Consider the following 10,115-nt stretch of genomic DNA (forward strand, 5'->3'; position numbering starts at 1 on the left):
GCCTAATGGTAGGGCCAGGCCTAAGAGTAGGCATATTACTGCTTCTTTTCAATTTACCTTCCAATTGGCTTCCAACTAAGACCTGGTGCAATACAACTAGGGATGTCGGAGAAATCTGGAATGGAATCAAATGAAGTTGCATTTCTATGAATCCAACCTGTAGATTCAGCAGCAGACTGGCTTTTCCCAAGTCACATGGATTCCACAGACAAGCGGACTGTTGTTTTTTTAACTTTCTGGAATTTTATGCAAATTTAGTTGTAGAAAAATTCATAAAATAAAAAAACACAGGCCAAAAATGTGCATTTCCCCCATAGGCTAAAGCATTTAAATGTATATGGGGGGATTTGTGCATTTTGGGGGGATTTGCGCATTTTTGCAAGTGTAAATTTGTGCAAATTCAAATTTGCACAAATTAGGGACATCAGGAAAAATCCAATTCCATCAATGAGCGAACAATGGAATGAAAGGCACCTGATATCCACAAAAGGATTTTACAAAATCCATACATCCCTAAATACAACATCAGAAGTCAGGGAGCTCCCCATGTTATCTAGGCCAGGGGTGTTGAACTTCAAGCCTGTGCATGAAATCCAGCCTGCCTCGGGTCCCAATCTGGGCCTCTGGGGTTCCCCAGGTAGCCATGCCCCTTCCCTTTCCCTGACTGCTAATTGTTTGGTGGTTTCCCAGCTCTTGCAGAGTTTTCTCCCATTCTGATAGATTATAATGTTTCTCCTAAGGCTCAGGTGCTGGCAGTAAGAGCTTTAAGCCAAAATATGCTGGTATTTTTGGTGTTTGGGCCCTGTTTCTCTTGCCTTTGGCCCCCACCTGCCACTGAAATGTGACTCTCAAGAACTCCTCCTAAGCTGAATTTGGGCTGAAAGTGGTTCAGCATCCCTCGTCTAGGCACTCAGGCCACCCTCCCTATCTTTCCAGCAGCAGCTCACAGCACAGCATAACACTGGAAGATAGAGGTCCCCCTCCTGCATTACATACATAGGCAAATGGGCAACTCTCCTTATCTTTCTGTGCTGTCACTGTAAGCCATGGAGAAGATAGAGTGTTACCCAGTTACCCAGGTAACACAAAGATGTGTTACCTGCCCTCAGTCATATCTTTCCCCGCCAAAAAAATAACAAAAAGGTGATCTTTTGTTGATTTGCATCTTTGCAACTCTGTTTTTTTTTTTAATCCATTGGTTTATTTTATTTCCTACTTATTTTTCTGATTCACCAGGTCTGCCTTCATAAATCTTTTACCTTTAGCCATGTTTGCTGTTTTTCCTCTCATCTTCAGATTCTGTTAAGAAACCAATTACTCTTCAGCGCTCTTAGAGGAAGGTCGAACCCAAGATGGAGGATGCCTTAAAAAGCACTAGTTCCCCGAGATTCTGGCTTTGTTGGACGATATGGTCTTTGCTCTAACCTTATGTTTATAGTTACTCTGGCAGTGTTCAGTCCATGTGATGTTGTCTGTATCTGTGCCAATATCAATATTTTGAGAGCAAGATTGCATCAATTGTTTTACTAAACTCAAAGAATCTTTCATTGTCTGCATTCCCTTTGTCCAGGAATATTAAAACTCTGTCACAATATGTAATCAAGATTGTCTGGCAAGATGTTTTATTTATAAACACATGCTGTTTATTGCACAGAATTGGGTTGCCCCTTGACATTTCATGCCGGGCTTTTTCGTTATGATTTGCAGTTATTTTATACCATCTCTAATTATATGGAATCTATGCCATACGTTAACTTCAACAAAACACACACATCCATGGGAAAATGTATTGCTTCCATGTGGGCCAGGCCGTCTTTAAAGTGGTCTCATGAGCAGCCCCTTTCACTTATTTTTCTATAAATGCTTGGTGAAAAGCGTTGCCTCCCTAGTATTTATTAGTTTTGCAAGTAATTTTGCTTGCAAAGTAAGTTTCATGTTCAATCCCAGATGCTTGTAAAATGTGACCGGGATCTTAATTTTTACTATTAAAAGTGTGTATTCAGTAACCAAAGCAGAACATTACACATAATTTGTCTCTTGTCTTGTCTATTAAAGAAATGTCAGTATATAAGAAGATACCTGTAAATTTGAGTAATGAGAATTCCAAAAATTGATTACTCATTGTGTTTGATTTTTTCGCCTTCCCAATCTATCCATGACTTTATACACACATTTTTTCTGATTTGGTAATACATGGATTTTCCAGGATTAAACCAGGACAAATTGGGCTGAAAAAATAAGATCTAAAACAATTGTCCAGTCCAGTTGCATTGCATTTATAAGCCCCAAAATACATGTAACAGTGTCTTTCATTAATTTTTGTTAGCCTGAATGATTCTGATAAGCGTATCTGAGAATTCTGGGATCTTTGAATGTGACCGCTATAGGTGTAAAAATCTGCTTTTCATAGATGATATTTCCAGCACCCCTACACATTTTGTTTATCCCTTTCCAGGGTCTTAATTTAAGCATTATCACAAAATAACTATTTTCAAGAGACTGATTGTGGTTTATTGTGGTGGCCCTATTTATTGCAGCTTGAAATGCATGATTTTCACCCTAGTTTATTGGATTTGTCGCTTCCCTTAACTCTGAAGTTGGAGAGCCAGTAACACATAGGCTTGGAGCGGGGACAGTGGGGCCATCAGAGCAGAACTTAGGGGCAAAAGTCTAGGCCACCACTTAGCAAAATGAGCAGAAGGGTCCGCAATGGGGCTGACTTACCACATTTTGACCATCTAAAGAAAGGGCCCCTGTAAAACCATTAAGTCCAGAGTCTAAAATTACCTAACTGTAGTACTGCTCAGGGGGAGGGGGGGGGGATGAAGGTGGTATGTGAAGTTAGAACATTGTTGACTCCACTTCTGTGCTTTCCTCCATTTTCGTATACCCAAAATGGTGTGGCATGGAGCCATGGGTGAGCAGCAGCCAAGCCTCTTGGCAATGTAAGACCTGGCCCTTAGGAGCGTTAAGTAGTTGGAGTAAAGGTACTGAATACTACTGGCTCTATTTTGACATTTGTAGAACTAAAAACATTAAATACATGGGTTGGTTCCAGACTCTCAGTGCTTCTAAACAGACCGCTCCTGGTGCTATCAGTCGAGAGACCTTGTGCAGCTATTCTGTCTTTTCCCCCTTAATATATTTTCTGTGGAATGGAAAAAGACAGAAGGAGTTGTGGAAAAACATGAAAAGTTTGCAAGTGGAACCTCTGTTGCCCACCCCCACCCTGATAAAACGCCATGAATGGAGCAGAGTGGAGCACAATAAAAGCCTGGTCTGGGAGCACCCTTAGTCACACTCGGAGCAAACCCACTGAAATCAAGTCCCATCGATTTCAGTGGGTCAGCTCTAAGTATGACTAACTTTGGATCGAACCCCTTTTTTTTAATGAGACATAGATTTCTCCATATAAGTAAAATAACATTAGTACCAGAATAAATGAGCTTGAAAGCAGTAACGAAACAACAACTATAACTGAGCCATTGACGAAATGACGTTTGGGGAAGGGACAAAGTTACAGAACAAATTATATAATATATCAAGGCAGATCAAAATCAGAAGAGGAAAACCATGAAAATGTCAGAAGCTAATATGACCTTCAGGAGGAAATACCATCAACTGTCAATAACAGGCAATATTGTTTGTGAGGATCTTCCAGTGTCTCAGTGTAATACAGGAATGAAGCCAAGTGGCAAGGAATTATTGTGGCCTACATGGATGAGTGGACTTCTCTCAACTGATACATTAATTTAGGCATGATCATTACCATCAGCACTTTCCCCATCCATTTCCTTTGAAAACGTGAATCGAACTGCCTCCCATAACATGCCCAAGCAATCCATTTGGTCATTCAACACTTGCATAGGCGATATTGGTGAGGCTTTCATGCTCCAAGAAGCTATACTGTCTGCTCACCATTATAAACAACAACAATCCAGGGGAAAGGATTTTCTGCCTATGTCGTCTTTGATGATTGAATTTAGGTTCCACACAGATGCTGGTAGCATAACAGATTTCTTGCAGGGTTATATGCAACTCTGGCAGGGCTTTTAAGACAGGACTGCAGCAGGAGTACTCCTAGTCTACAAGAAGGAGGAGTCTGGGAGGGAAGCTGCCATTCCCAACAATGGCCACCTCCCTTCTGGGGCAAAAGAAGCTTTGTGGGGAGGGGGATTTTTGGCAGCAGGGCCGGGCCTGCCATTACGCAGAGTGAGGCAGTCGTCTTAGGTGGCAGATTGTTGGGGGATGTGGAGGGGGCAGCAGCAGCAGCCCCCTTGCCATTCCGCTCTGTGGGAAGACAGAGCTGTGTGTTCCAGAAAGCCTGCCCTGCACCCACTAAGCTGGCCTGCTCCCCTCTGGTGTGGTGGAGAATGCTGTCCCATCATCAGTGTCGAAGTAAGATTCACCTGCCAGTCCGGTCAGCTTCTTTAGGTGGAATGGTGTGGGGCGGGCGGGGGGCTCCATCTTGTCCTTCACCTCAGGCAGCAAAATGTCTTGGGCAGCCCTGTTTGTCAGGATGGCACCATGGAGAGATGGGTTAAAAAAAAACCTCCCTGCACTCTGTGGTCCTGATTCTCATTGCCCCCACTTGTGGCTACTATTTTAAAAGACAAGAACAGGCACATAAAGTGCAAGCCCGCAGCTGAGGTATTAAGTTAGGCATTTTTTTTTCTCTGTTGTTAGATTTACAGACAACAAGCACCTCAGGAGAACAACCTTCTCTTCCCCTCCTTCCTTTTGTGGGACCTGTTGTGGGACCCGTTTTATTCATATAAAGGGGCATGTACAACTGATGGTGCTATATATAATTTCCTTCAAAAAAGTAAACATGAGGGTGGTACTCAGGATCCCGTCTACCCTGTACAAGGTGAGGGAGCTCATGAGGTGGGCAAAGCAGGATCAAGCAGATGGAGGCAAAGGAAAGAATGCAAATCCTGACTTGCAAGCAGGAGATCCGGGCTGGGGAAGCTTGTTGTTGCGTTACAGCTCCAATCATCTCTTACTATTGGCCATGCTGGCTGGGAGTGATGGGAGTTGAAATCCAACAACATCCAGTGGGACCCACATTCCCCATCCCTGCAGTAGATCATCAGAAGAAAATGGCAGGAATGACCTTGCTGGGTTCGGTCGGAATCGAAAATAAAACTGCCAATAACATACTGTCTTACGCACATGTATGGTGCAACCACACTTAGAATACTGTGTACAGTTCTGGTCACCGCACCTAAAAAAGGATATTGTAGACTTGGGAAAAGTGCAGAAAAGGGCAACTAAAATGATCAAGGGGCTGGAGCATCTCCCCTATGAGGGAAGGTTACAACAGCTGGGATTGTTTAGCTTAGAAAAAAGGAGGGTAAGGGGAGACATGACAGCGGTGTACAAAATTAGTCATGGTGTGGAGAATGTGGATAGGAGACATTTTTCTCCCTCTCTCAAAAGACTAGAACCCAGGGTCATCCCATGAAGCTGATTGGTGAGATTCAGGACAGATAAAAGAAGTACTTCTTCACACAAAACATGGTTAAACTATGTAAGGATGTCAGAGAATTCCGCCACGGATCTTGGTGAGGCCGAATGCCAGTGCATTCAGCCCCCCAAAATCCGTGGCGGAACAAAGCCCCCCGCCCCCCCATCACGGCAAAAAAAAGCCTATCACAGCAAAAAAAAAAAGGGAACGCAAATGGCGGCCACTATGCCATTTGCGTTCTCTCTCTCTCTTTTTTTTGGCCGTAATAGCCTACGTAAATATTTATGTAGGCTAAAATGGCCAAAAAAAAAAAAGGGAACGCAAACGGCAGCCGCCGTAGCTGCCACCATTTGCTTCCGCTGTCTTTTTCTCTTTTTTTGCTGTGATAAGCTACGTAAATATTTACGTAGCCTATCACAGAAAATACAGGGACGCAAATGGCAGCGGCTATGGCAGCCGCCATTTACGTCTCTGCAGGCTGCCCAGCGGAGCACCTCCCCCCCACTGCGAATGTCACCCTTTGAAAAGGTAAGTGACTTTCGTACATCCCTAAAACTATGGAATTCACTATAACAGGATGTAGTGATGGCCCCCAGTTTGGATGGCTTTAAATGGGGATTGGACAGATTCATGGAGGTTAAGGCTACTAGTCCCGATGGCTAGTCCTGATGGATGCTACCTCCAGTATCAGAGACAGTAATATGTGCCCTAGTTGCTGGGGAACACAACCAGGAGGGTGCTATTGCAGTCATGTCCTGCATGTGGGTATCCTGTAGGCAGTTGGCTGGCCACCATGTGAACAGAAAGCTGGACTAGATGGATCTTCGTCTGATCTAGCATGGCTCTTCTTATTTTGTTCTTATGTCCTCCCCCACCCATTCCACCATTCCATGCTTTGCAACTGCTTGTACATTCCAGATATGCTGGGGTGGGGGTGGGGACCAAACCACCACCACCCCATTTGCCAACCCTGAAGAAGAAGAAGAAGAAGAAGAAGAAGAAGAAATACTCTGAACATGTGCATTTTAAACCAACTTAAATCATAACACTACAGGAATAAAATGGAGTTTAATTCTGCTGCCCTGATGCAAAACACATTTACTTGGGAATAAGCACCATTTTATTGTAGAAAAGGGTATTATTATTATTATTATTATTATTATTATTATTTCCTGCCTTTTCTCAATACTGGGACCCAAGGCATCTTTACAACATTAAAAACTTGTCCAGTTAAAACATATAGAAATTTACCAAAGTTAAAAATATAATATTAAAATTGTATAAAATATCAGAATTTAAAAAACACCAACAATATAAACAATAGTGCCAATCCATCATATTTTCACAGGGTGAGATGAAATATAATCTATATATTTAAAGTTAAAATAATAAAATGAGCATCTGTAACCATGTATGTGCCCAGCTGGCTGCCCCCTGACTGTATAATGTTATTTTTAAAAAGAAAGAAAGGATGCTGCAGCAGCCAGCATCACCCCAAGGGGGCTCTGGCCAGAGGTGCAGTGGAGCTGAGGCTTGCAGGGAGGCAGCCCTGGCACTTTTTGATTAGCACGGAACCCAGTGTCATCTGCCACCCCCACAGAATTCCCTGTTCCCTCTGCAATCCACCCAATAGCAGGGGACAGGCAGGGGGATGAATTTTCTCAGCAACAATATATTGTTCCCTGTTGTAATGCAAAGTATTGGGGGGGGGGCTTGGTCTGGAATGGGCAATAAAGGCCCATTAGCTCTTTAGAAATAAGTCCCACTAAGTAAGCGTGCATAGGGTTGCCGCCATGGCGCCCCAGAGCTCTCAAGGCACCACACCCTGCAATAACATGTTTGAGGGAAAGAGACTCACAGGTGGGTATTTCTGAGCTCTCCTGATATGGCATCACCTGCATTTCAAGCCCCACGGAAATGGGGTGAGGTTGTATGGAAGTCGTGCTTGGTGGATTTCAATCGAGCATTAGGAGTGGGTTTGTTTTCACGCTGGGAAGAGGAGATCAATAGAAGTTCACCCCATTCTAAAAATAAAATAAACTCTGTAACTGGAATGACCATGGATAATTTGAGCCTCTGTTTTGAAGGCTGTTTATTAAAGCAAGTTTGGACTTGCTGCACAGTCATTTTTTCGGAACAACAAATGGCACAATACATTGCTGTGTTCTACGCCTTAATGGCTGATTCAGCTTCAAAACAGAGGTCAGTTTCATTACTTTGACTGATCCTCCCTGTCCAGTAATAATGACTCAACGTCACAACACATCAAAGGCACCACAGAGGAAATTGTCGTCCCCCCCCCCCAATTATTATGCTTACAGTCAAGAGAATACAAGGGAGGTCTTTTTTATTCAGCTGCATGGAATCAAAGTAAGGTTGGGTCAAACAGGATCTGGTGCATTTGGGATGGATATGCATGAGATACCTGAATATTGACAGTGGAACCTAAGTGACCCTCATAAGAACAGAAAAAAATCATTCTGCAAGGCACACCTACATGATAGTTTTGGGGGGTGGTCAGATAGGGTTGCCAATTTTTCAACGAGCCTCTGTAGCTGTGCCTTTATCAGTAGCTTGATCTACAGATGTTGGCCTACCCACATGCTTGAAAGCTTCAATCAACCTGCTGGTTCCAGCAGATCAGGCTGCTGTTAAAGGCACAAGAGCAGGCCAGGTAGGCCTTTATTTCCAGTTAGTTGGCAACCTGAGAATCTGATGTGCATTGAATACATATCTGGCTTCACAGTCCGCATACACCAAAGACATGCATTTGTGTTGGAGGTTATTCCTTCCCCTTCTGAATGCACCACAGCTATGGGTAACTGTGGCTCAAAGGGAATCTGTGTTTTTGGCATGCTCTGTTGACATATAAATACATAACAAATGAAGTCAAAATGCTTTTGATTACAATATTAGTTGGTAGGAACTAACTAACATGTCTTGGTTAGACAAGCCCCCACCCAACATGTTTTTTTAAAGAGACCATTGCACATCCAATGTCTTGGGAGTCTATTTCTAGTTTTCTTTATCTTTCCCCACTTTCTATCTTGAAAGCGTCACACCATGGCAGAACAATCATGTGCGCACATGATTGGGAACTGTCTAGACAGTTTTGTTAATGTGCGCCTGTATCATCTGCCCCCCTTTCGGTTCTCTGGCTCTCACTGGCTGCTTTCACTGCATCGAGGAGTGTTGTGGCTTCAGCCCTGCCTCTGGCGCCTGACCCAGAATTTACATGGCATTGCTTGAGCACGCTCCGGGAGAGAGCGCAGGACAGGAAGGCCTGGCGTGCTATGGTCCATGGGGTCACGAAGAGTCGGACACGACTGAACGACTGAACAACAACAACAAACACACATTTCGCTCTGCTCTACTGTACTATGGAAAGTTACAACGCAGGCCAACCAGAGCCTCTTTCCATCTCTCTGGGAGCAGATTGCACATGCCGTCTTCTTCTGCTCCCACTGCAAAATTTCCGCCTTTGCCATTTCTGGCAGCGCTTTGCACTTTCCAAACGAAGCCACCTTATACTGACTCGGATCATTGGTCCATCCAGCCCAGTCCTGTGTACCAGAATTACCCAACCTGGTACCCTCCAGATTAGAGATGGCAGAGAATTCCGCCACGGATCTTGGTGAGGCCAAATGCCAGTGCATTCGGCCCCCCGAAATCTGTGGCGGAATGGCCCCCCCCGCCCCCCTGCGGATCCCCCCTGGGACGAGACTCACCTGGGGCGGATCTTCCGGGCGGCGGCGGCTCCAGCGGCGGCTTCGGTGGCAGCGGCAGCTGGTCTTCTGACCGGCTGCTGCCGCCACCATTTCCACTCTTGTTCTTGTAAAAAAACCCAAACAGACGTGATAGGCTACGTAAAGATTTACGTAGCCTATCATGGCTAGGTTTAAAAAAACAACAACAACAAGGTGATAGGCTACGTAAATCTTTATGTAGCCTATCACGGCTGGGTGGGTTAAAAAAAAAACAACCGCATATGCAAATGGCGGCGGCTACGGCCGCCGCCATTTGCGTCCCTTTTTGATTCCCCGTTTTAGCCTACGTAAATATTTACGTAGGCTATGACAGCGAAAATAAAGGGGAACGCAAATAGCGTAGCGGGCGCTATTTGCATCCCTTTTTGATTCCCCGTTTTAGCCTACGTAAATATTTATGTAGGCTAAAATGGGGAATCAAAAAGGGATACAAATAGCGCCTGCGATGCTATTTGCATTCCCCTTTATTTTCACCATCATAGTCTACGTAAATATTTACGTAGACTAAGACGGGCAAAAATAAGGAACGCAAATGGCGGCGGCCGTAGCCGCCGCCATTTGCGTACGCAGTTTTTGTTTTTGTTTTACCCAGAGCCCTCCGCGGCCGGAAATCCGGCTGCAGACGGCTCTGGCCTGGCTGGGGCTGGCCGGCTGCTCCGCAGAGCTGCCGCGGAGCACAACCTGTGCCGCGGAGGATTCCAGGGGGGAGGAACGGAGCGCCTCCCCCCCCGTCCAGGATTCCGCGGGGAGGGACGGAACGCCTCCGCCCACACACCATAAACATAATCCGCGAACAGGTAAGTGACTTGCGTACATCCCTACTCCAGATGTTTTGGACTACTATTCCTAGCCCGTGGAAGCTGGTGGTTCCAAGTCCA

The 10,115-nt window shown here is 44.8% G+C and overlaps 1 long non-coding RNA gene across 1 annotated transcript in view; it reads left to right on the forward strand.

The window, feature by feature from the left end:
• The window catches only part of LOC146349494 (uncharacterized), a 49,251-nt gene extending 47,146 nt beyond the window's left edge, over window positions 1-2,105 (forward strand). Inside the window, exon 4 of the long non-coding RNA XR_014789000.1 lies at window positions 1,297-2,105. This is a non-coding gene — a long non-coding RNA (uncharacterized LOC146349494). The remainder of the gene's footprint in view (window positions 1-1,296) is intronic.
• Window positions 2,106-10,115: the final 8,010 nt, after the last annotated feature.

The sequence above is a fragment of the Heloderma suspectum genome, chromosome 3, assembly GCF_057233095.1.
Source record: "Heloderma suspectum isolate Gila_16-S chromosome 3, 16-S_ref, whole genome shotgun sequence".
Lineage (NCBI taxonomy): Eukaryota > Metazoa > Chordata > Lepidosauria > Squamata > Helodermatidae > Heloderma > Heloderma suspectum.